Below are 27,753 nucleotides of genomic sequence, written 5' to 3' on the forward strand. Positions count from 1 at the left end.
TTTTTTCCTAGGCTCGGACATCTCATATCCAACTGCTAACACATTATTTACTAGAGGATCTCATTGTACTTAATCGATATCTTTTATGTTTCTGGTCATCAGTGTTGTCTATCTCAGATTTAAAACTTAGGCTGGGTGCAGTAGCTCACACCTCTAATCCCAGCACTTTGGGAGGCCAAGGTGGGTGGATCACTTGAGGCCAGGAGTTAAAAACCAGCCTGGCCAACATGGCAAAACCCTGTCTCTAGTAAAAATACAAAAAAATTAGCCAGGCATTTTGTCACATGCCTGTAATCCCAGCTACTCGGGAGGCTGAGGCATGAGAATTGCTTGAACCTAGGAGGCAGAGGTTGCAGTGAGCCGAGACTGCACCACTGCACTCCAGCCTGGGCAACACAGCAAGACTTCATCTCCAAAACAAAACAAAACAAAACAAAACAACCTCTAGAAGGAATCATACCTGCTTAACCCACTTTACCCAGAATATAAGGGAGAAAAGCTGCTGAAGCCTAATAAATACTTTTTAATGCAGCAGCTGCTGATGATCTTCAAGCAGATCCTGAGGCAAAGATGTAAATTTCCAACCTTACCTTGAACTACGGTCAACATTTTCCTGGAAGTCTTAAGTTAAAGCCAGGACTGCTTCTTTCAGAGTTTTACTAAACAGTAGTGATATTCAACGTCAAAATTACAGACGTATTGGGTTGAAATTAATTCTGCTTATCTGATGTTATCTACCACCTTGGGGGTAATACATGTCTCTCTCCCTACCCCCACCCCTACACCCACACCAACCCACACGAATGACTTTCACTCGGAGTATAATCAGAACTTTTCCTGCCCTCACAAATAAGGAATAGTGAAGAGATTATGAGGCTTGAGCCAGATAATCTGGTACCAATATTGACTAATTTATTCTGTGTGACCTTGGGCAATTACTTAACGTCTCATCATCATATTTTTCTGTAAATACAATGTCAATAATAGTGCCTGCCTCAAATACTTCTGAAGGTTTGTATGACAATCAAAGAATATACTATATAACATAGTGGTCCCCAACCTTTTTGGCACCAGGGACCGGTTTCGTGGAAGACAATTTTTCCACAGACTGGGGGAGGGGGATGATTTGGGGATGATTCGAGAACATTCCATTTATTGTGCACTTTATTTCTATTATTATTACGTTGTAATATACACTGAAATAATTATACAACACATCATAATGTAGAATCAGTGGGAGCCCTGAGCTTGTTTTCCTGAAACTAGATGGTTCCCATCTGGAGATGATGGGAGACAGTGACAGATCATCAGGCATTAGATTCTCATAAGGAGCATGCAACCTAGACTCCTCACATGCACAGTTCACAGTAGGATTTGCTCTCCTATGAGAATCTAATGCTGCCACCGATCTGACAGGAGGTGGCACTCATGCAGTAATGCTCACTCACCTGCTATGTGGCCTGGGGTTGGGGATCTCTGCTGTAATAGAGTTCAATTGTAAATAAAAATGCTTTCCTGAGCACACAAAACTTTCAGGCAGCATCTTGATTCACCCTGCACATCTATCTTAGATACTATCTTTCCTCAGCATGACAGGTAAAGTGAAATCAGTGATATTTAGCAAGCATTTAAGCAGTATTTCAATAGACCCAGCTCAACACTACCCTAGAAAGTTGAAGCTGAAATCCATTTTAAAACTTTTTTGGTGGGGAGAGCTACAAAATACATTTTGAAATATAAAGCACACACAAGAACTGCAATGCTCTTTCACTCCAGAAGTACCTTCAGGCCTAAGATGACTTAACATTATCCTCCTTCATTTTAAAATGTTGTCAGGCACCAAACTTCTCTGGTGGCTTGACAGAGCATATGATTCAGAGTTAGGCCAGGCTAAACTACCTTCCTTATATATTTTATATCACCAATAAATTTGACTAATGACTGATATCTGAGAACCTCCAACTCTGTAAGTTATGTCTTTTCCAAAGACAAGATTGCAGGCCATATATTTATGTCCTGGTTCAAACAAAAAGGAAAGCAGTAAACAGTGATTCCAGAGACAATTCAACTCACCTGAACCTAACCAATGTTTACTGGTGGTCTAGTAAATACAAACCTCTATGCTGGGAACTAGAGTCATTCAAAGAGAGCAATGATTCTTGCCCCTAGTCAGAAAAGAAGTTCCAAGAGAGATGCTTTGTTTTATTTTTAAATAAATAGAGTTTGATTATTTTTATCACCTTTATCAAGGTATAGTTTATATAAAATAAAATTCATTACTTCTTTTTTTATTTTTTTGAGAAGGAGTCTCACTCTGTCGCCCAGGCTGGAGTGCAGCGGCAGGATCTCAGCTCACTGCAAGCTCTGCCTCCCAGGTTTAAGCGATTCTCATGCCTCAGCCTCCCAAGTAGCTGGGATTACAAGCCTGCGTCACCACATCCAGCTAATTTTTGCATTTTTAGTAGAGACAGGGGCTTCGCCATGTTAGTCAGGCTGGTCTTGAACTCCTGACCTCAAGTGATCCTCCTGCCTCAGCCTCCCAAAGTGCTGGGATTACAGGTGTGAGCCACTGCGCCCAGCCAAAATTCATCACTTCTAAGTGTACAGTTTCATGAGCCTTGACAAATACACACACACACACACACACACACACATATATATAGCTGTGTAACTACCACTGTAATCAAGATATGGAACATTTTTATCAGCTCAAAACATATACCTCATGCCTCTTTGCAGTAATCAATGGGATTGATTTTTAAATTGAATAAATATTTTAAGTCACAAGGAATAAAAGAGAAAGGTTATTTAACCAAATGTAGCCTCGGAAGACCAAAATTGAGATTACAAAGGCAGGCCATGAAGTTAATGTTCCCGTTGGAGAACAACAGCACGCCACATGTTCGAGACTGGGTGGCACTGAGACTGGATGGCATTGAAACCCCAGTTTAAAGTAGCCTTGAATCCCTAATCAGACATGGCGATTCTAAGGAGCTTCTTTCAGTATTGGATCCATCCACCACTGATCAAAGTGACTTGTTTAGACCAAGAAGGGCCACATCGGTGGGAGGGCTGAAAATAGGCTGCTGGACACCCTAAATAATGACAATGCCCTTCCTGAGACAGAATCTGAGTATCAAAGAGTCCTCACAAATACAGCAGATAAAAGAGCTGACTTCCAAAAAAGGTTCGTCTTTCAGTTCTCATGGGAGAGTGATGACGACTATATATTTTAGCACTTGGGTTACTTAACATTCATCTAAGTGTTTTTCTGACTAACTCAGATAGCAGAAACCCAAGATGGCTTAGAAAAATTGAATAAAAGATAATGCATCCAGCATTTCCAAGAGGATTTAAACACTATCTCCAAATCTCCTACAGTTTATAGTCTTAAGTGTTAACAATTTATTCCTCTCACTCTAGCCAGTTAATACATAAATGCTTTTTACTAACTACAGGCCTGAGATCACTTTCCCATTAGACACCAACTCTTAGAAACACACAATTACAGACTTGAACCAGTCTCAGCATCCTTTCCAGTAGGTCAACACACAAACCATAAAGGAAGGCCACCTTATGCGTCTTGTAAATGCCTTGGTAATGAATCCAGTCCTCATTCCATTTGCCAGGGCAAGGAATAAACAACCTTGTGCTCAAGTTCAGGCTGTGGGGAGTTTTTCATTATCGACTAGGAAATAACTACAATGCAGTTGCTTCCTTTCGTCTCACATTGATTAAGCTATATTTGCTAAGAGCGTCAGTACCCACATATCATTACTAAAAATCCAACTCATTACAAACTCACCTAAATGTAAATGAAAACCACAAATCAGGCATAGTTTTATTATATCCAAAGGAGATTGGGTCATTATGCACCATTCATTTTCTTCTTATTAGTCGGGTATATTTTTCTTTGCAATCAACAGATAGTATCACCAGATGTCTCCTTGTACAAAAGTCAAAAGAAACATGTTGATAGCTCATAGTAGTTAACTTTTTGAAATATCTGTTGGGGTGGAGGGAACATGGTATCAAAGGACTTACTGAGAAGGGGATGCTTGACTCAAGCCATAAAAGATAAAGAAGAACAAAGTGGAATGAGGTGGGGCAAAGGGAATACATTTCAGGGACAGAAGTGCATGCAAAGGCACAGAAATGTGAGGGCATCGAATTTGGGGAACTGTAAGAAGCATGACATGTTTAGAGTGTAGGATAAGAATGTCTGCAGGAGTGAAGTGTTCATAATCAGGAGATTATGCGTGTTCTATAATCAGGAGATTATGCATGTTGTATAATCAGGAGACGGAATCTCCTGCAGGCATTCAAAGCCCACCAGCCCATTTTAAACAAGGGAAGAAAATGCACGACTTTCTGCTTTAGAACAACTGCCCTTGGGACAGTACAGAAGAGGAAATGAAGAAGAGGAAGTCTAGAGGAAGTGGGAACAGTTTATTGACTATTAAAATAGTCCAAGCAAAAGATAATGAGAACGTAAAGTAGAAAAGGAAATGTAGGAATGGAGAAGAAATAACGATTTAAAAACATTTAAGGGATCCTTCTAACAAAACCCGGTGATTAGTGGTACATCTGGAATGAGGGATTATTCCAAGGTTTATTATTTAGATAATAGGTGACTCATGCAGAGACTAAACACAGGAAAAACAATTTTCAGGAAAAATAGAAAAGTTGCTATTTATACATTTTAAATTTGAGTTGTCTATAACAGATTTGTCTACTGATATCAATTTGGCTATCGAACTCAGGAGTAAAATTTTGTCTAAAGATAAAAGATGAAAATTAGAAGTGCCTAAAACTGACAAAGGGTCTAGTATCTAGATCATCCAAGGAACTTCTGCAAATTCGTCAGACTAAAAAGAACCCTAAATAGAAAAAAAAAAATGGTCAAAGGACAGGAATAGGCAATTAATAGAAAAGGAAACTCCCAAATTTCTCAAGCATATGAAGAGATGCTTAAGCTCATTAGTAATGTGAGACATGAGAAATTAGAATTGCAATGGTATGTTACTCTCTATCTAGTCTACTGGATAAAAATTAGAAAGTTAGACAACATGAAGTGTTGGCCTGGATTTGAAGATGCAGGAACTTAGAGACTGGTTGGAGAAGCAGGCAAGAGATGGGCATTCTGGAGTGCAATCTGACAGTATTTGGTTAAAATTGACTAAATTAAGTATAGACACCCCCTCTAGCCCAATAATTCTGCTTCTGAATACACGTGTTGAAGAGATTCTCACACATATCCACAGGGTGCCTGTGCAGCAGTATTCACTGTGATAGGAAGTGAGAAGCAGTCTGAGTGTTCATTGCTGAGGGAATCAAGGGCAAAATATCATGGATGCACTCATGGACAAATAAGCAGCAGTTTGAAGCAACACCCTAGATGGATGTACAGCCATCAAGAGGATCTTAAAGTGTGGTCTTTAGTGGAAAAAAAGGTAAGAAATCAAATACAATCTCTTATATAGTACTAGTCACATTAAGTAAAAATATATGCAAAAAATATATACACAAAACTGAATAAACACATTTTTTGTGGTTGTCTATGGTGGGGCAGTCAAACAGAGAGAAAAGAAATGCATTATCATTTTTAAAGTAATAAGAAATGAGCCTTCAATCGGACCAATTATTAAAGGATTGTTCAATGATGAGTATGATTAACTCGACTCTCTATGCCTGAGGTCCAAAAAAGAGGGAAGAGGGTGAGACTAGGAGATAAGCAAGTAGAAATAAGCAAAAAGATGGGCCATTGTGCCATTTATGCTGGTGGCTTTTTGTCCCCTTCTACCCCAAAGTCCCCACTTCATCAAATGCCCTGTTCTCTTCCCCAGGAGGCAGAACTCCATAGGCTGCCCTCTGGCTTCCAGTGTGGTTTGGTTTTAGGAGGCACCAGCAGGAGGTTGGAGGGTGAGAAGAGACAAGTTGGGGCATTTCTCCCCCCTGCCAAGTTCAGCTCTTGTCTGACCACCCACTTTTCACAACTCCAGACCTCACTAGGCTGTGGTCACCCTGACCTCTCCCCTGGACCCTTCTTAGTCCTAGGGGTGTTAACAGCTTCCTGCTATTGCTGATGCTAAGGTACCTCCACATTCCTTCTTGTGTTTTTTGGTTTCCTTAACCTCATCCGTTCCTTAGACCAGGTTATTAAGTTACAATTACTAAATTCTCTTTAGTAAGACCTTTTTGAGGGTGCCATCTCTTTCCTGCCTTGATCCTAACTGAATCAGCTATACAGAGTTTCAGGGCAATAACTTACAGGATAAAGGGCTTTCTTCTTTTTTTCTTTTATGTTAATATAGGTTACATTTGAACATATTTATCTGCTAAAGCAAAATAATTCCCATCATTCTATAGCAGAAGCAATGTATGGGAGACTGAGTAATTACATATGAGCTCACATCACTATCTCTTCCACCACTGTCATCCATCCTGACTGATCTGGGAGATGAAACAGCACAGATCTAAAGGACGTGGTAAGAATCGAGATCACCAGAGATCAGTAGATACTTGCATACTTGCAGGATTAACACTGTCTGGATTCCAACGATCAGCTGAGTATGTTCAAGATAAAGCTATAGTACATATTTTAGATTGGGGATTGGCAACCAATAGCTGTAGACTACCTTCTGAGGAATAAGTGTTTTCACATGTGTGGGTGTCATTTCTAATCCCAGCATCACAGTCAGGTCCAGATACCTGTTTCTGATCTTTGGTCCTATGCCTAATCTCCTCCAAGAGTCCTTCCCTGGATCTCCTATCTAAGCAAGATGCTCGATGCCCACCAATGAGTACTGCACCAAGTTCATTTCCACTAGCCTGTGTTACAATTTGTGTTTCTGTATGTTTCCCTTACTTGTTATTCTTTGTCTTCCCCATTAGACTGAAAGCACCGCCACGGGGACCATGTCTAGGACATAGGAGGTCCTTAATAAATATTTCTTGAGTGGATAAATGGTGAACCATAGGGGTGGCATAAGAGCAAATAGAGGGTGGATGAGCACTAATCCATTCACCACCCTGTTTATGGGTGGTGGACCTTGGATGGCCCTTTTCATAGTCAAAACATACTTTTTAGATCTGGCTTCTTGGGATGTATTCAAGGATGCTAGCCGTGTTTGAGACTGTAAATATGTCTAGTGCATAGGGCTTCAGGCTGTGTGTGTTTGCCTTGTTTTGCACAGAATTCGGCACAGCCCCAAGCACAGATGGGTGCTTCATAAATATTGTTGAAGGATGATGACACAAAGGATTATTTAATACCTCTACACGGGGTGGAGACGGACCTCAGGCCACAAATATACTTTCAATGTGTTTTACTTCTGAAATCATTTGAACCAAAATGTTTCAGCAACACAGATTCATCTGCAACCACAAATCAGAGACATTTAGAATGACAAAGCCCCAAAAGAATGCCATTTTCAAGGCTGAAACTGTATTATTCTGGGCTAAATGGAATCCTTGTTTTAGTGACACTGTAAGAGTAGAAATTAAAGACACTGAAAATCTTCCCTTGGGGAACCACAATTATCTGTGAACAATGAAAGTTTCTCTGAATAATTCATCAGCCTCAAGGGTACAGGCATCCCCTTATTCTGGAATCCCAGGAGTTTAGGCAAGTGTGTCATTTAATGGATCTCAACTGTGTCCTCAGTTGTTATTATTCCAGGGCCTGGCATTTATGGGCACATTCTTATAATTTTACTAATTAAAAAAAAATAAGCTATGTGGGAAACCACTGTCAAGGTCGAAATTTTGAAGCTGCATTGATTTTACCTAGGAAGAAAGAAGCTTATAAAGTGTCCATCATGAGAATCCACCTGGGACCTACACAACAGATCAAATACCCAGAAGAAATCACCACGTCAGAGCCCCACAGAATTCTGATTCCCAACCAGCAAGCATGAATAATCCTTTTAAATGGTCACTTACATATCAGAACAGGTCCTTTGTGAACTTTCTAAGCAAGGCCTCTGGTTTCTGACTGAAACAGAGATTTATTGAGAAGGAGGGGTAAAGTGAAATCAAGAACTACTGGGAAATTTCCACAAGAAACAAGGACAAATGGTTTTTGTTGTCAGAGTAAAACCAGCCTCCCCTAGCCATGGTTTGGAAAGTTATTTGCTAGCCCACAGGGGACAATATTCTCAACTGGTTTGTCAGGGACCCTTTTGATCCAATTATAGTTATTGGGCAGATACAGTAGTACCCTATTATCAGAAGACCTAGTTTCAAATCCTGAGTCAATTTCTAATTCACTGTGTGACCTTGTACAAGTCACTTAAGCTCTCTGATCATTGGTTCAACATCTTTAATATGAGGAGAGTAATGCCTATCTCAATTACCTCATAAAATTATTGCAAAGATCAAGTGAGTTGATATGTTACAAATTATTTCTAAATTATAAGATTCTGTATAAGTGGAAGGGTTAAATATACTCCCATATTATTAAATACCCTACATATCACTCAGGATCCTATATGACTCTGAGTTCTCAATTTCTAGAAATGGTCCCATTTTTGCTTTGTTCCCTACAATTCTATGGAGTCTTTTTTTTTTTTTTAAAGGAAGGGTGTAGGCAAAGGTAAATGGGAGAAAACATGGAATCACATACCACTCTTTGGTGCTGCTAGGCAAGAATTTTAAACTGAGTTTAGTTCACCATCGTGGACTTAAGGTCCATATCACCTCAGGGAGACAAGTAGAGTGGGAGGCATCCAAAAGGTAGGTGATTCTTCTCCCCTCTAGTGAAGAATACAAGGTCAATTTACAAAAAAGCACCAGCAGCAAATAATTGGAAAATTAAATTCATAAAACATTTATAATAGCATCAAAATAAAGAAAATACTCAGAAATAAATTTAACAAAAATTGTATAAGATCTCTACGTTAAAAATTATGAAATACATGTAAGAGAAATTAAAGAAAACCTAAATAGAGAGATATACCACATTCATGGATTGGAAGATTCAAGATTATTAAAATACTATTCTCCCCAAATGGCTCTATAGATTTAACATAATCCCAATCAAAATCCCAGTAGGCTTTGGTAGAAATTGAGATGCTGGTTCTAAAATGAAATAAAATGCAGAGGACCTAGAATATATAATTTCCCTTTAATTTGACAAAGAAGAAAAACATGTTGGGAAGCTCACCTAATTTCAGTGTAATATTTACATATGAATCAATAAATGGATCAGTGGTATAGAATAGAGAATCCTGAAATAGATCTACATATATATGGTCAACAGATTTTTAATAATGGTGCCAAGGCTATTCAGGGGAAAGAAAATTCTTTTTTAAAAATGGGATTGGAAAAACTGGATAAGGGAAATAAGTGAACCTCGACCCCTACCTTATACCGTGCTCAAAAATTAATTCAAAATCATTCTAGACATAAATGTAAAAGTTGAAACTGCAATGACTCTAGAAGAAAATATAGAGAAAATATCTCTCTGACCTTGGAGGAAGCAAAAACTTCTTGTAGTTGACAAAGACATATATAATAATCATATAATCCATTAATTATAAGAAAAATAAACTAGACTTGATCAAAATTTAAAACTTCTGCTCATCAAAAGATACTAATAAGAAGATTAAAAGTAGCCAGGTTCAGTGGCTCATGCCCATAATCCCAGCACTTTGGGAGGCTGAAGCAGGGGGATCACTTCAGGCCGGGAATTTGAGACCAGCCTAGGCAACATAGCAAGATCTCATTTCTACAAAAAATGTTTTTTAAAATTAACTGGGTATGATGGCGCATGTGTAGTCCTAGCTACTCAGGAGGCTGAGTTGGAAGGATTGCTTGAGCCCAGCAGCTGAAGGTTACAGTGAACTATGATCGTACCACTGCACTCCAGCCTGGGCAACAGAGTGAGACCCTTTCTCTAAAATAAACAAATAAATAATTTTTATGTCATCTGAAACTAAGATCATACTGAAATTTTCCCTCAGTGTCTCCAGAATGTCTTTTTTGAATGGTTTGCCCAATGTAGTATCTCATTTAGAACCACGTGTTATGGCCCTTCAGTATTTTTTGTTGTTGTTGTTGAGACAGAGTTTCACTCTTGTTCTCTTGTTGCCCAGGCTGGAGTGCAATGGCATGGTATCGGCTCACTGCAACCTCTGTCTCCTGGGTGCAAGCGATTTTCCTGCCTCAGCCTCCCAAGTAGCTGGGATTACAGGCATGCATCATCACACCTAGCTAATTTGTCCCACAGAATCTCATCTTCTGGATTTTGTGGCTACTTTTTCATGGTGTTGATTCATTCATAAGGTAAAATTTATATACAGTGAAATGCAGCTTATGGGTACAATACAATGAGTTTTGAAAAGTGTGCACATCCATGTAACCACCACCCAGATTAAGACACAGAACATTCCCGTCACCTCAGAATGTTTCCCGGTGCCTTCTTCCTACCCCTCATACAGTAACATTGTAATAATTTCTATTGCCACATATATGTTTACCTGTTCTGAAACTTCACAGAAATGGAATTATATATTATGTATTTGTTTGTTACTGGCTTTTTATCATTTAATTTTTTTTATTCATCCACACCCACTGCATGTGTCAGTATTTCATTCCTTGTTATTGTGTAGTATACAAATATATAAATATATCACAATTTATTTTTGCAATCTCCTGTTGATGGACATTTGTATTGTTTCCAGTTATTAGCTACTATGAATCATGCAACTATGTATATTATTATACAGGTCTTTTCTGGACACATCTCCATTATTTTTGAGTAAATATTTAGGAATGGAACGTTGGTCAGCTGTAGGCTCCATTTTACAAGAAACTACCAAACTGTCTTCCATTCTACACTTTTGTTTGCAATGTATGAAAGTTCTGGTTGCTTCCTATCCTAATCAACATTTGGTGTGGGACTACAGGAACATGCCACTACACCTGGTTGATTAAAGAAAATTTTTTGTAGAGACAGGGTTTTGCTCTATTGCCCAGGCTGGTCTTGAATTCCTGGCCTCAAGTGATCCTCCCACCTCAGCCACTCAAATCTCTAGGATTACAGGTGTGAGTCACCACGCCCGGCCAAAATTTATTAATTGGTAGTTGGCAATTGTTGATGGAAAAGAAAAAGCAGGTTACAAGCAATGTACTTTTTGATGCCTTTGGTATTATCACAGGCAAATAAATTATATATGTATATATATTATGTATATTATATTATGTATTTTAATTATATGTGTATAATGTATATGTATAGAAAGAGATACAGTAAGGAATATAAGTTTTTCTATTAACATAGGTAACCCAAGGTAGGGGATATGATGTTTACATTCTCTTATTTGTGTTTTCTAACTTTCCACCAGGCACATACACTGTTTGTATAATAACACGTGCTGGTTGAAAATGTCAGACTCTGAAATTCAATGTTTTATAATATAGGGTGATAGACAAGAGGGATGGATAGAGCAAGAAGAATGAAACCTAATGGGGTTAGTTAGAGCCCTACTGAGTGAATCTCTTGTTGGGTATTTTCCATGCACTGTCTCGTTTCATTCTTACAATAAACCTATGAAGTATCATTTTTCTATTTGTACAGAGCTAATAAGGCTATAAGTTAGCATTTGAACATAATATAATCTGACCTCAAAACCCATGCTTTTTCCCCCTCACTTATACATACATACTTTCAGGTTAATAATTTCTGTTGCTAAACATTTATGTAGTATTTACTATGTACCAGGCACCATGTTAAATGTTCTACATGAAGCACCTCGTTTGTACTTCATGACAATTCATATAAAGATACCACTATTATTATCCACATTTTACAGATAAGAAAACTGAGGCACAGAGACTAAATAAGTCTAAATTCCCACAGCTAGTAAGTGGCAGAACCAAGAATTAAGCTCAGACCACCTGATTCTCCAGCTTCTACCTAGTACACTATACCGTGTTCCCATGCTTTCAATGCATTCCCAAATGGAGCAGGGGAGAATAAGCGCCAGCAACCAACAAAGGAGACATCGACGCCAAAGGTCTACCATAAAGTTTTTCATGGTGACATCCTTGCTTACCTGTCCAGGGCCATGCTGGTTGGCATACTCCTCCCAAACCCGCGGACCCTCATCTGATGGAAACATGGAATTCAAGAGAGGTTGGCAGCGATGATGGCCAGGGAGTCAGAAGGGCTCACAAAGAAGCCATTTTGGCCTAGGATCATATAACAGTCCTGTAGGAAGGAATGCGTAAAAATGATCGGACAGAAGCATCTGCTAGCAGCCCATTCCCATAATCATCACAATCCACTTTACTGCCATCTTATATTTAACAATCTAACAACTTGAATGAGGCCAAAGAGAACATGGGAAACATTCTTCGAAATCTCTGAGTACCAAGGGCCCAGAATCTTGACACACCAGGAATATGTTCCACCTGTTGAAATGTGGCTCAAACTTTAGAAGCCCCCAAATACCTAATTCTTTCTTTCTCCCAAACATAATAGAGAACACTGCTTCTTGCAGAAATAGCTGATTTCTTAACTTGGTGCTTTCAACAACACCAAGCTCAGGCCACCTGATAAATAAAGATTTATTTATCATAAATAAAGATTTATTGAATAAATAAAGATTTATTGAATAATATATATTTTTAAATAAACAACCTTTGTATGCCATAATGTAAATCTGGAACTAAGAAAAGTAATCGCTATTTAATTGCAATACTTAGTCATTAAACAGAAGGGCAGATGCAGAGCCAGTTAGGGCACACATGTCCCATACATGTTAGCTCCAGATGTGTTCATTAATTCTCTGCTTTCCAGTGCATGGCTCATTATATGATCAAAGGGTCAGCAGACAGAGAGCTTTCCTACTTACCCCATCAGCATCAAATGCAGCTCCAAATCCATATTCTCCTCCTTTCATTGCTTCCAGAAGAGTCATTGCATATGTCAGGTTTGGGTCAGGGTGCTGCCCTCCAAAGTCTTCCAGGGGAACACAGTTTATTGCAGAATTGGCTGGGGCCCCCAGCTCATCACACAGAACTTTTCTCACATAAGGTCCCATAACTAAAAATAGACACACAGCAATATTAAATATTTGCAGAACCTTCTCCCCAGAGTATTTTGTTCTGAACAGTACAGGAAACACCATTTAATAACCCAGAAGAAAAATATAAATTTACAATCGTTTTAAAGATACAATATAGAACAATATTTGCTTGAACTACTATTTATTGAGCATCTACTATGTGCCAGTTACTGTGGTAGGAATACAGAAGATGTATTCAATCATCTAGTTACATACATTTTTTCACCTGAAATTTTTCTAAAAGGTTGCCAGAAAGAAATCAGCTACATAATAATGATTCATTGCCTGTTGCTTTTCATGTATTAAAAGCTCTAGCTGAATATATGCAAAAGCATTAAAGGGCTCTAGCAATGTTCTTTGTCTCTGCAATCATTTGGACTCTGCCAAGTATATAATTAAACACTATAAACCACTGAAGCATATAAAAACAAGCACATTTTACCAAAATACATGCCAAGGAATAGTATTTTCCAGTTCAATGAACATTATGGAGTATGCAATATGGAGCTGCTCTGCTAGGAAATGAAGGGATCATATTGAAGGGATGCAAAGCACATAGTTTCTACATTCCTGGGCTTGTAATCTAGTAGTGGGATGAGTCAAAGCTGCAAATGAATGACTGCAGTGGTAAGACTAAACAATGCACATTGATGAAATAATTATATCCAACGGCTTCAGAGAAGCAATAACCACACATAAGGCTTCAAGGAAGAAGCAGCATTTCTGGTGGAACTTGACGGAATAATAAAGTTGGCAAGTGTTTGGGTTTGGAGTGGGAAGCCCATCTAAATCGAAGGAACATTATGAGCAAGGGAACAGAGCCTGAGGTAGAACATAAGGCACATTTGTGGAACAGCATGTAATCCTCTCCTAGCTGAAATATCTGAAAGATATTGCTTTCCACTTATTTTCCACCAATACAACACACAATCCTCCAATAGTGAACATCTCTTGATTGTGCCTGCCCAGCACACATTTCCTCTTCCTCTGGATACAGCATTTGGGATTTCTATTGGAGAAAAACTCCCTTCCCCATCTCAGTTCATGGGGTCTGGGTATGGCTAAATCCCATCTCCCCAAGGCTAAGGAGGTGACCTAGGTCTGCGCAATCAGCGTCCTCCATCTTCTAGCCAGAGCAATTGATTCAAAGATGGACATACAGTATAAACCAGGCAATGAGGCTGTAACCCAGAAACATTGCTCATACTATTTGGAAAAAAAGCAAAGCTGTCTTCCCTGTAGGCCAGATAATGCTAAGGCAAGACCTGAAAGTTCTTTTCCTGAGGAATATGATCAGCTCAACAAGAAAGAACAGAACAGCCTAGCCAGAAGCCCTTAGAGTAAGGCCCATGGAGAAGACCCACAGCAGGCTCAGAGCTCCCAGCAGATTTTTAGTGCCTCATTCTTAAATATGCCAGAAAGCCAAGGATCACCAAAATTTTGAGGAATGTATTTGAGATGAGGTGAAAATAAACAAAAAGAGAAACCTGGAGGAAACAAAAATTATACAGGGAGAAGAAAACTTTTTAAAATATATCAGTAATATCCTAATAGAGATTAGCAAGATAGAGTAGAATGGCTAAAATGGAAAAGACTGACAGTACCAAGTATTGGTGAAGATACAGATAAACTGGAGCCCTCATGCATTGCCAGTGGTGCAAATGGAACAGGCATTTTGGAAAATGATTTGACCATTTCTTATAAAGGTAAACATACACGTATCATATGACTCAGCAATCCCATTCCTAGCTGTTTACCCCAGACAAATGAAAACACACAGACTTGTTCACAAATGTTCACAGTATCTTTCTTTACAATAGCCAACAACTAGAAGAAAAAGAAATCTAATTTTCATTAACCAGTGAATGGATAAACAAATGGTGGTATATTGACAACACAATAAAATTGTACTCAGCAGTAAAAGGAACAACTTACTGATACATGCAACACCAAGAATGTATATCAAAATTATTATGCTGAGTGAAAGAAGCTTGAAGCAAAAGGTGACATATTGTATGCTTCCATTTATATAACTTTCTGGAAAATGCAAAACTATGGGAGCAGAAAACAGATGAGTGGTTGCCAGGGGCTGGGGATAAGGGGAGAGGTTTGACTACAAAGGGCTGCAAAAAACTCTTTGGGGTGATGGAAATATTCAATCTTGATTGTGATAGTGGTTACATGACTGTATATGTTCGTCAAATCTTATCAAACTGTATACCTACCAGGAGTGAGTTTTACTGTGTATAAATTATACCTCAGTAAACCTAAGTTTAAAAAGATATGGTATCCATGAAACATAACCAGGATGTGTTTTTACAAGAGAGAATCTTTGGAAAATACAAACAAAAGTTTTGGGAAATTAAAAATATAATGGTAGAACTAAAGGACTGGAAGATAAAGTCAAGGAAATTTCCCAGAAAGTAGAACAAAATAAAGAGATGAAAAACTGGGGAGGAGAAGGGGAAATAGAATAATTAAAGGATCGATTCAGTAGTAAAAATAACCAGAATGGTTACTAAATAGTAATTCAAAAACTTTTCCAGAATTAAAGGACACAAGTGTTCAGACTGAAAGGGTCCATCAGGTGTCCGATATAATAAAGATAGAGTCCCACACTAAGATCCATTATTGTAAAACAGAGGAACACTGAAGGTAAGTCAAAGGTCCTAAAAGCTTCCAGAGAAGAAAAAGGAAAGACAATGGATTAAAAATCAAAATAGCACTGGATTTCTCAAGTTTAATATAATAGCTATAACACAGTAGAGCAATGCCCTCAAACTTCTGAAGAAAAATAATATCCAACATAGATTTCCATATCAGTCAAATATTAATCAAGGGCAAGTGTAGAATAAAAGGCCTTTTCAGATACACAATACACAAAATATTTACCTACCATGAGCTTTCTCTCACTGAGTTCCTGGAGAATGTGTTCCTCCAAAATGTACGAGTAAATCAAGGTGTCAGACAAAGAAACCAGGGGACAGGACATTTAACATAAGAGATGTGTAAAAAGAATTACTACCATGGTGATAAAGGGAGATTTCATGATGACAGCATGCTCAGAGAGCAACCAGGGCAGAGTGGGGCAGATCAAAGTCTCCAGGAAAATGAAGTGAAGGAAGATTTAGACACTAGCGGAGAGCTTGAGGATTAAGAGTGGTAAATATACTTGATTAAAAGCAAGCAATGAGAAAACAAGATAATTGCTGTTTCCAAGGAAATCAAAAAGTTGTACTGTAAAGGAAATATAATTATAGCATATTGCATGGCTCAGCAGTGTTGTGGTAATGTAAACACTAGATAATGATCTTACCAAACTGATGATATAATTAGGGAAGCATGCTAGGATTCCCTAACTGGTGGGTGGAAAGAGTGGGGGGAGAGGTGGGTGGTGGGTGGAGAGGGTGAAAAAGAGCTGCAGCTCCAGTTCCTGTAGTACGAATTCAGTAATGCTCAAAACTGAAAAATCAACAAGGGTCTGTATATTCATAATATTTAATGATAGGGAGATAAATACAAAAAGAAACAGCTGAAAAAATGGAAAAATTTAACTCTGGAAGGTAACAAATTGGGGGAAGATAGGAGTTGGGTACAGATTTTTTTCACAATAAATCTTGAACTATTTATTTGACTGTTTAAACTATGCCATGCATATGATCAAATAAATAACAGTTTTACTATACTCCACACTTGAACATGCATAGCCTCAAACTCATTTGTTCAACTTTTGTTTTCATTTACATCCAAAGACAGAAATAAGGGTCCTGAAGTTTTCCAGAGCATTCCAAATATCTGAACATACACATGTTGTGTGAATATCTATGAATCCAACTTTCCTCTTAACCTCTGAAACCCAACAGGTGTAGAGATCTCAATATTTCCTGCCCACTGATTTGGAGAAAATCACAGACTTACCTCCATGCATTGCGTCAACGCGAATCTTCAGTTGGCTGGGCCCAGTCAGCAAACTCTTGATGGCATGAAAGTCAAAGATGGTCCGAAGGAGGTTAAGATAGATATCCACTGGGTCCACTATCTCCACTAAAGATAGAAAAACAAAGGAAAATGTCATTGACTGTACCCATGAAAGATACTTGGAAGCATAAAAAGAATCACTACCTTAACAGCATGAAATTCTGGTCACAAGCCCATCATATCCCGACACATGATGTGGGAAGCGAAGTGCCCATTTGTTGACAAAAATCACAAATCAGGGCACAATCAAGATACTACAAGCTTTTCAGGTGCTCAATGGGTATTAATGATACCAAGTTATAAATTCTTCTTTGCAAGGAAAATATCAACCACAAGAATAAATTAAGATAAAAATGTGCCCTGTGACTCCTGCTCCCACTTCCCCTCCCAAAAAAATGCACACAGCACACATCTCAATGTTTAGAGGCATTTTGGCATATCCAGTTGCCTTTCTTGTGGGGGCTGGCCAAAGACTGACTCAGCTGGTATGAAACAAATCAGCAAGTGACCTCAGTAGTGACCCCTATTTTCCAAATGCCATTGTGCCTACCAGATTCGAGTGCAGAATTGGGGATGAATATATTCCTGGGTTTGCGTGAAATCTCATTCATGCCCAATCTAGCACCCAATTTCCAAGTGAATGGCAAATATCTAGAAGTTCTCATTAAACACAAATGCTTTCCAGTATCTAGCACCACCCAGTAACCAAGAATCCAAAAAGTTTTATTCATTTATGTGACATACCAAAAAGCTCAGAATACATTTTTCATACTTGTCAATCAGTGTATAATTAATGCTCAGAAAGTACTTTTCCAAGAAGTAGTAAATCAATTCTTTAGGTGCTAAAATTTGTCCAGGAGCCCTGCTTTTTTAAATTCTTAGCTAAATTTTGAAACTTATGTATATTGTTTTCAGGTTTTTCAAATACATACTACTTTGAAACCCTGAAATACTTTTAAACTTGCACTGAAGATATTACCAACCCACTTTCAATAATTTTTAGTAAATCCAGGTGTGATATTTAATGGATGAGATCTTAATATGCCATATAATATTATCCCTTCATCTGATCAAATACATATCTAAAAATATTTTTTCTTACACTTAAGTCAATGTAATCTATGTGTTCATTCAAATATAATTATATTTGTAACATGGATACTTTTAAATTATCTTTTTACATGAGGAGCATAATAATCTATGAAGTAATTAAAAATTAACCTGTATAAAGTGTACACCTGACAATGGTTAAAATGGTAAATTTTGTTATGTATATTTTACCACCATAAAAAATTAATCTGTAAGACAAAAGGTTATGCCCTGAGTACTTTGGAAGTTTTACTCACTCTACATTATAGGATAATGTTTTTGACAATTTCATTCTGGCTCTTCAATTCTTGAACCACTTGCCTAAATACATTTGGTGTTTACAATAGGTAACACACAGTACCAAACAAATGTGAAAAACGAAGGAACAAGAAGTCAGTAAAAATTGAAAGTTCACATCATATAGTTCATGCTCTTGACACTTTAAAGTGAAATGCAAAGGAATTATTTGTTCCTAATTAACTCAAGCTTTGCTCAACACTTGAACCAGCAAGAATACAGCACATAAATTATCCCAAACGATTATCTCCAAATTCTTGGAAGCCAGGGAATCCCTCTACCTATCTCCTGGTATCAGTAACATTTTTAGAAAACTCGTTCAACTAGCAATGTGGCTGCAGCAATGAGCCTGAATGAGAGCCCACGAAGATTCGGGTCTCCTGGACAACTATAAAAATTGTGAAGATGCCAAAAATAAGCCTAGTCCTTCCAACCATATGTAATCAGCGTATTGAAATCATTTTGCTTAATATAAGGTACCCCTTGCCTTTAATTGTCCAGCCATCCCATGCGTGTGCACACATATGCCTATGCAATCTCCCAGCTAGATTAGCAAAAGCAGGCACGGTTGCTTCCAGTGAGTATCATGGCTCTCTGTAAATTTCTGCTCATTACCTAAGCAAACAACTGACTCAAAACTTCTCAAGAAAGATTTGGTAAGATTGGGCAAATACTGTGACTCCCACACAATCCATTTTAATCTTTTCTCTATCCCTAAAATATCACATGGACACAAACCAGGTATTTCCTCTTTTGGGCTAAGTTAAATTACTTCTAAAATGAGGATACCATCTTAACACAAACTGCATTCAAGCTTATAGAAGCACTAAAAAAGTAAAACATGTTAGATCTATTGCTATTCTATGCCTTCTAGGAAAAAGCAATATGATAAAATACAGGGGGAAAATGTTGTATACATACATGTTATTAATGTTGTTGTCATATGGTCTAAAATTAATCTATAAAACAAAAAGCTATCTTCTGAATACTGTAGAAGTTATATTTGCCTTACAATATAAGATAATATTTTTGACAATCTCATTTTGGTTCTTTAATTTTTGAATCACTTGCCTAAATATATTTGGTAGTTACTGAATTCCTTTGTAAAATCTCCTAACACGGTGCTTGGTATAGGGCAGGTGATCAATAATTATGCATTCAATAAGCTGATGCGTAATTATTCCAAGCTTGATTATGGCTTGGAAAAGAAACTCCTACCTTTCATGAGAAATTTAATAACCCATTGACTTGTTAGGTTTCTTCTTAACTAAGGCATTCCAGCGTCTTCACCTTAATTGCTTAGACAAGTTTTGGCAATTCACAGTCTATTTTTGGAATGCTATAATGAAGTCAACCATAAAACTTTTCCTATGTTGAAAATGATATCGAGTTTGGGAAGTGGTTTTTGAAAGTTTCCAGTTCTGAATATCTTGGCTGCTCTCATGTCTTCTCTCTACACCATATTAAGTTTACACACATTTATCGAGTCACCCCTGAGATTAACAATGCAATAATTTTCATGAGTTTACTTCCCTACAGAAACCAGTCAGCCCCATCCACATAGTTACTCTGACTTCTTCAAAATAAAATCTCTGTTACCTCTGAATGGTTTGAATTTGTTCTCTAGGTCAAATTCTTGTCTTCCTAGTCGAGATAGGTCGATTCAGAGATCAGGACATATAGCATATTCCTCAATCGTTTTGCTGATTTGGTAGATTTTGTCTGAGACAACATCGGGGGCAGGACCTAAAATTTGAACACCAAAAATACACGTTTTTAAAAGTCTCGTGAGTTTCAAGCAGTGAAATGTTACCATCCTCCTCCACCAGGCAGAGAAAGATTCATTTGTTCTCTAAACAATGATCAATGGTTCACAGTTCAATTAGCCTTGATATTTCTTATACTGTACTCATCCACTATGGGGGAAATTTGATCAGCCTCACCTGTTCTATGTAGGCTAACAACCCATATGTTTGTTTGTTTGTTTTAATCCACTTCTAAGCAATGACACATCTTTCCTAAAAATAGTTTCACACCTGCCAGGGAAACCTGGTTACGTAATCAGCTTTATTCAGGTTATGGGACACAAACAGGATATGCATTTGACAGAAGTGAGGGATTCCAGATTTCCATGCAGCTTCCCCAGTGCATCTAGAAGAGGAAACTATGCTTTCTATTCCCAGCTCTGCTACCTAATTGATGTGTGAGCTTAGCAGGGTAAGTTAATTATTTTCCCCAACTCACAATCTCTAGTCACTTCTAAAATGAAGCTCAACTAAAAATATATGATACATTTCTTCGGAAGGCCAAATTGACAAGTAGTATTAGACTTTAAATAAATTGAACATGAAATCAATACTTGTTCACCTTTTGGGGTTTTCTTTTTTTTTTTTTTTTTTTTTTTTTTACCTTGTGTATCTTAATGCAAGCCATTTCAGATTTTTTTTTTTGCAACAACGTTGAGAAACAAATAAGTAGATTGAAAGATCTAAAGTATAAATGATTGCTAGATGTATAGATAGCTTTCTGTATGAATCTTACTTGTCAACTATACTGTAACTTTCTACTGAACAAAAATTGTTTCTTGATTTTTAAAATACCTCAATCCTTAGAACTGCATTGTCCAATACAATTGTTACTAGTCACATTTAGCTGTTGAGCACTTAAAATGTGGCTAGTCAAGTTGAGGTGTGCTGCAATTGTAAATGCACACCAAATTTTGAAGAGTTAGTAGAAAATGCAATCGATTGCATTAATAATTTTTATATTGATGACATGGTATAATAATATTTTAGATATAGTAGTTTAAATAAAACACAATGTGAATTTCACTTGTTTCTTTTCACTTTTTTAATGTGGCTACTAAAAATGTACAGTATGTATGTGACTCACAATATTTTTCTGTTGGACAACACTGCCTTAGAGTGTAGCACCATCACCGTATTCCAATAAATGCTCATAAAAAAGAATAGCAATAGTCCTATTCTAGTAAGTGGGAGAGAAGACAGCCCAGAAGATTTTACCAACAATTTTCTTGTTGTGTGGGAAAAGTGAAGACCTCAAAGAAATAAACATAGCCCTTTGCTTCACTACTTACCATTTTCTACCCTTCACAAAACTTAAAGAATAGGTAGTCTTGTTTTGTTTTTGCATTATTTTATGCTTGCCAGATTATAGGATGCATGAATATCTCCCTCCACTCCCTACACCCCAGGCACCATACTATATTCTTTGGCTGTGTCCATCATTTTCAAGTCCCTGAGTTTTAATGCCAGCACACTGATTTCCAAAAGTAAAGCAAGTACTGTCTCTCTAGATAGTTGTCTATGATGCCATTCAACCATCCATGCTGATAACTTCAGAGTTCATCAACAACTTCTGAATTCCTTTTCAATTTCCAGGCTCCTTGATATCTTCCACTCCAATGACTTTCACCATATGCACACTGAAAATATGTACAATTATAATATATATTAAAATAATTGTTTTTTAAAGGATACAGCAAATCTACAGGCACTCATATAAAAATAAATTTTAAGATGCTAAAAAAGAATACCCAGAGATTTTAAAGTGTATAAAATAAATAAATGAAAAATGGAAAAGCTAAAAAGCTTTTTAATTTGAGGTAGTCCCATCTATTTGTTTTTGCTTTTGTAGCCCGAGCTTTTGATGTGATATCCAAGAAATCATTGCCAAGGCCAATGTCAAATAACTTTTTCCCTATGTTCTTTTCTAGGATTTTTATGGTTTCAGATCTTATATTTAGTTCTTTTATTCATTTTGAGTTTATTTCTGTGTATAGTGTAAGATAAGGGTCCAATTTCATTCTTTTACATTTTTGTTTTCCCAGGCACCATTTATTGAAGAGGTTTTTTTCTTTCTCCATTATGTCCTCTTGGTGCCCTGCTCCAAAATTAGTTGACTATATATGTCTTGATTTATTTCTGGGCTCTCTATTCTGCTCCATTGGTCTATGTTTCTGTTTCTATGCCAGTATCATACTGTTTTGGTTTTACTTTAGCTTTGTAATATAATTTTAAATCAGCAAGTGTGGTACCTCCAACTTTTTTTCCCTCAACATTGCTTTGGTTTTTTGTGGCTCCATACAAATTTTAGTATTGCTTTTCTATTTCCATGAAGAATGTTATTGAAATTTTGAAAGGGGTTGTGTTAAATCTGTATATTGTTTTTGGTAGTATGAATGTTTTAATAATATTAATGTTTTTGATCCATGATCAGTGAGCACAGGATATCTATTTATTTGTGTCTTATTCAATCAATGTTTTATAGTTTTCAGTATACTTTCACCCCTTGGTTAAATTTATTCCTAAGTATTTTTTTGATGCTATCATAAATGGCATTGTTTTCTTGATTATTTTCAGCTGGGTCATTATTTATGTATAGAAATGCTACTGATGTTTGTATGTTGATTTTGTATCCTGCAACTTATTGAATTCATTTATTAGTTCTAAAAATTTGTGTGTGTGTTTGTGTGTGTGTGTGTGCATGTGTAGAATCTTTAGAATTTTCTATATATAGGATCATATCATCTGTAAATAGAGATTATTTTACTTTCTCCTTTCCAATTTGGATGACTTTTATTTATTTTTCTTGTCTGATTGCTCTTGCTAGTACTTCCAAAACTATGTTGAATAGAAATAGCAAGAGTGAGCATCCCTGCCATGTACTAAATTGTGGAAAAGTTTTCAGTTGTCCCCAATGGATTATGATGTTAGCTGTGGGTTTCTTATAAATGACCTTTATTATGTTGAGAAACTTTCCTTCTATGCCTAAAGTGTTAAGAGTTTTTGTTAAGAAAGAATGCTGAACTTTGTAAAATGCCTTTCCTGCACCAATTGAGATGATCATGTTGTTTTTATCTTTCATTCTGTTTAGCCAGTCTTGCATGTCAGGGATAAATCCCACTTGGCCATGATTCATAATTTCTTTAATGTGTTGTTGAATTTTGTTTTCGTCAATATTTATCAGAGATATTGGCCTGTGGTTTTATTTTCTTACAATATGTTTGTCTGGCTTTAGGTATCAAGGTGATGCTGGCCTCACAAAATGTGTTTGGAAGTATTCCCTGTAGCTCTAATTTTTGGAAGAGTCTAAGAAGTGTTGGTAATAATTATTCTTTGAATGTTTGATAAAATTCAGCCATGAAGCCATTTGGTCCTAGGCTTTTCTATTTTGGAAAGTTTTTAATCACTTCTTCAATTTCTTTATTTGTTGTTGGAGTGTTCAAACTTTTTGTTTCTTCCCAATTCAATCTTGATGGGTTAGTTTTCCTAGAAATTTATCCATTTCTTCTAGGTCCTCCAATTTGTTGGCATGAAATTGTTCATAATAATCCCTTATGACCATTTTTATTTCTGAGGTATCTATTGCAATGTCTCCACTTTCATTTCTGATTTTATTTATTTGAGTCTGCTTTTTTTAGTGAATCTAGCTAGGAGTTTTTAGATTTTATTTTTTCAAAGAACCAACTTTTGATTTTATTTATATTTTCTATAGTTTTACTATACTACATTTTATTTGCTTCTGTTCTGATCTTCATTATTTCCTTCCTTTTGCTCACTTTGGGTTTAGTTTGTTCTTTCTTTAGCTCCTTGGGGCATAATGTTAGTCTACTTATTTAGATCTTTTTCCTTTTTTAATCTAGGCATTTATTGCTATAAACTTCTCTCTTAGAACTGACTTTGCTGCATACTGTAGGTTTTGATACATTGTGTTTCCATTGTCATTAATCTCAAAATATTTTTTAATTTCCCTCTTGATTTCTTCTTTGACCCATTAGTTCATCATAAGCATGTTGTTTAATTTCCACATATTGGTAAATTTTCCAAGATTCCTCCTGTTATTGATTTTTAGCTTCACACCATTGTGGTTGGAAACAATACTAGACATGATTTCAATCTTTTTGAATTTGTTAAGGTTTATTTTGTGGCCTAACATATGGTCTATCCTGGAGAATGTTCTATGTATGCTAGAGAAGAATGTATATTCTGCTGTTGTTGGATGAATGTAGGTCTGGTAGGTCCATTTGGTCTGAAGTATAGTTCAAATTTAGTGTTGTCTTGTTAATTTTTTGTCTGGTTGATCTCTCCATTGTTGCAAGTGGAGTACTGAAGTCCCCTATTAGTGTTATATTGCTGTATATTTCTTCCTTCATGTCCACTAATATTTGCTTTACATATTTAAGTGCTTCAATTTTGGATGCATATATGTTTACAATTGTTATGTCCTCTTGATAAGATGACCTCTTTATCATTAAATCATGACCTTCTTTGTCTCTTGGAACAGCTTTTTACTGGAAGTCTGTTTTATCTGATATAAGTATAGGCATCCCTGCTCTCTTTTGGTAACTGTCTGTTTTCATGGAATATCTCCTTCTATCCCTTTACTTTCAGTATATGCCTATTCTTAAAGTTTAAAAATGGGTCTCTTGTAGGCAGCATCTAGTTGGATCTTGTTGTTGATCCACTCAGCCATTCTATATCTTTTGATTGGACAGTTTAACCCATGTACCGGCAAGGTTATTATTGATAGTAAAAGACTTACTCCTGCCATTTTGCTAATTGTTTTCTGGTTACTTTGTAGATAATTTGTTCTCTTCTTCCTCTATTGTTGTCCACCTTTGTGGTTTGGTGGTTTAGTTTTCTGCTTTGTGGTTACAATAGTTTTTAAATATTCAACATGAATACACTTTCTTGTTTGGATAACGTGTAAAACGTCTACAAGGAGGGATAGATAATAAGTTTTCCCTTCAGAATGCACTGCTTTGCCTGGGATGAGGAATAATTTATAATGGTAACTGTTGCTGGTTAAAATTTGGCTCCTACCCACATTCATGCAAACTCAGTGTTCTAGATTAAAAGACATTTAAGAGACTTGCCAAGCAAATGCATGGCATCCTTAGATGTATCCTGATTTGAATAAAACAGCTATAAATAATAATATTTTGGGGATTATTGAAAAATTTGACTATAGATTAGTTTTCAGGTGATATTGGAGAATTAATGTTACTATTGTTAGGTATGTTAGCACAGTCATGCAGCAATGTGTCTTTCTTTTTAAGAGATGCATACAAAAATATTTGGGTGTGAAATGTTCTTGTGCTATAATTTGCTTTAAAATTCTTCACAAAAAAAAGATAAGCAAAATAGAAAAACAAGATAATGGGTACATGTTATCTATTTCTTATTCTCCCTATTTTTTTGTGTGTTCAATTTTTAAAAGAAAATTACTCCATACATATATCCCACCCCCTCCACTAAGGACCCCCAAACTATAAATTGCTGTGAATATAAGAAAAAGTGAAACAATTCTATGATTTTGAGAGAAAGTCAACACTGTAGGAAAAAGAGAGCCCAGGATTTGGGCTAAAAATCATTAATCTGACCCTGATCAACCCTGTGGCCTTCAGCAGTAACTCAGCCTCTCAGGCCTTTGATTTGTTCATGTGTAAAATGAGGGTCATTGTCATTTAGACAACGACCTTCAGGGTATGTTTTAATGTTAAAATTCAGAGTCCTTCCATATCAGATAAGCATCAACTATTCAATAGTTTATGCTGAAGAGTACAGGGAACCAAGAGACCACCCAAATGGGTTCATGAGCCCATCATGCCACTTCTTTGTTGGGTCATTTTGGGCACCTCACTAAATTTTTCTGAGCTAGGTCCTCTGCACCTTGCTTGTCTATCATCAAAGGGTCACTGTGAGACTATAATAATATAAGAGGAAAGAAATCGTGATTATTAAGGCATATGCTGAACCACATACCTCCATTGGCAACACTAAACTTCACTCCAAGCTCTCCCCCTGGTCCTCCAGGGCAGTGGCTGGCTGTTAGAATGATCCCACCAGCTGCCTTGATCTTCCTGATAATGCAGGAGACCGCAGGTGTCGACAAGATGCCATTCTGTCCAATAATCAGTCGTCCAATCTAAACCATCCAAAAAAAAAAAAATCAATCCAGTTGCTTGGGATTAAAGGCATTTCAACAGGAAAGTGCCCCAGGCTTTGTTAACATACAGCCAATCACTTGATAAAAGAAACAGAGTAGGCTTTAGATTAGGGGAGGCAGGGTAGGGGGAGCACTGACATTGTCTCTCCTATCTAATGTCTCTAAGACCATTTGGTGCACCTGCATCTAGTAGTCAATTATTAACCTGTAAATAGGATATGCCTCACTGATCTTCAGTCGTTTGAAACATCTGCTTTTGATAATCGAGGGGTTAGCTTGAATCACACAAGAAGTTCTTAGTTTGCTACTGACTCAGAAACTATGCATATGAACATGCTAGAGATTACAAGAAAAAAGAAATGGAGTGCTTCTCTGCTTCTTCTGCTTCCTGTAACTTAGAACAAGCTCAGAGAGCAAGGGGACTGATTTACTACAACCTCATCATCTGTAGGCATATTTTAACTGTAATCTTCAGGAATGACTTTTCTCCTGAAAGTAGGAATTCTCTTTCTGCTGTTAAGTGACAGCATGTGCTGGAGACATTGGAGAAATTACCCAGTCATGCTAAGCAGAGATCTGGAGGTCATCCATGGATGCAGCCAGATTCTTTCTAGAGCTACAAAACTGACTTTCTAAAAAGTCAGCAACACAGCGCTGAAGAACATTTATTGCTACACCTTGTTTTAAAATTGGATTCAATATCATCCAATCTAGTAGTTCTCAATATTTCTACAAAATAGAATCACTTATGAAGCTTTTTAAAATCCTAGTACTCAAACTGCATTCTAGACTGATGATATTGCAATCTCTGGGGTTGAGAGCCCAGCATTAGTAGTTTTAAAGCTCCACAGATGATCCCAATGTTCAGCCAAGCTCGGTAATAAAGCCCCCTTGTTACTCAAAGGGCTGGCAGCATGGGCATACCTGCAAGCTTGATAGAAATGCAGAACCTCAGCTGGGCATGGTGGCTCCACCTAAAATCCCAGCACTTTGGGAGGCTGAGGTGGGCAGATCACTTGAGCTCCAGAGTTCGAGACCAGCCTGGCCAATGTGGTGAAACCCTATTTCTACTAAAAATACAAAAATTAGCTGAGCATGGTGGTACACGCCTGTAGTCCCAGCTACTCCGGAGGCTGAGGTGGGAGAATTTCTTGAACCTGGGAGGCAGAGGGTGCAGTGAGCTAAGATGGCATCACGGCACTCCAGCCTTGGCTACAGAGTGAGACTCTGTCTGAAGGAAGGAAGGAAGGAAGGAAGGAAGGAAGGGAAGGAAGGAAGGAAAGAAAGAAAGGAAGGAAGGAAAGAAAGAAAGGGAAAGAAAGAAAGAGAAAGAAAAAGAGAAAGA

At 37.2% G+C, this 27,753-nt stretch overlaps 1 protein-coding gene and 1 pseudogene across 2 annotated transcripts in view; one reads left to right on the top strand and one right to left on the bottom strand.

Annotated features, from left to right (window-relative positions):
• Window positions 1–27,753, top strand: part of LOC112209800 (sterile alpha motif domain-containing protein 11-like) — a 231,895-nt gene that overhangs the window by 178,391 nt on the left and 25,751 nt on the right. The gene's annotated exons all lie outside the window — the stretch shown is intronic.
• The window catches only part of LOC464963 (KN motif and ankyrin repeat domain-containing protein 1-like), a 146,624-nt pseudogene that overhangs the window by 81,385 nt on the left and 37,486 nt on the right, over window positions 1–27,753 (bottom strand).

Source organism: Pan troglodytes, chromosome 6 (assembly GCF_028858775.2).
Source record: "Pan troglodytes isolate AG18354 chromosome 6, NHGRI_mPanTro3-v2.0_pri, whole genome shotgun sequence".
In the NCBI taxonomy this organism is placed as follows: Eukaryota; Metazoa; Chordata; class Mammalia; order Primates; family Hominidae; genus Pan; species Pan troglodytes.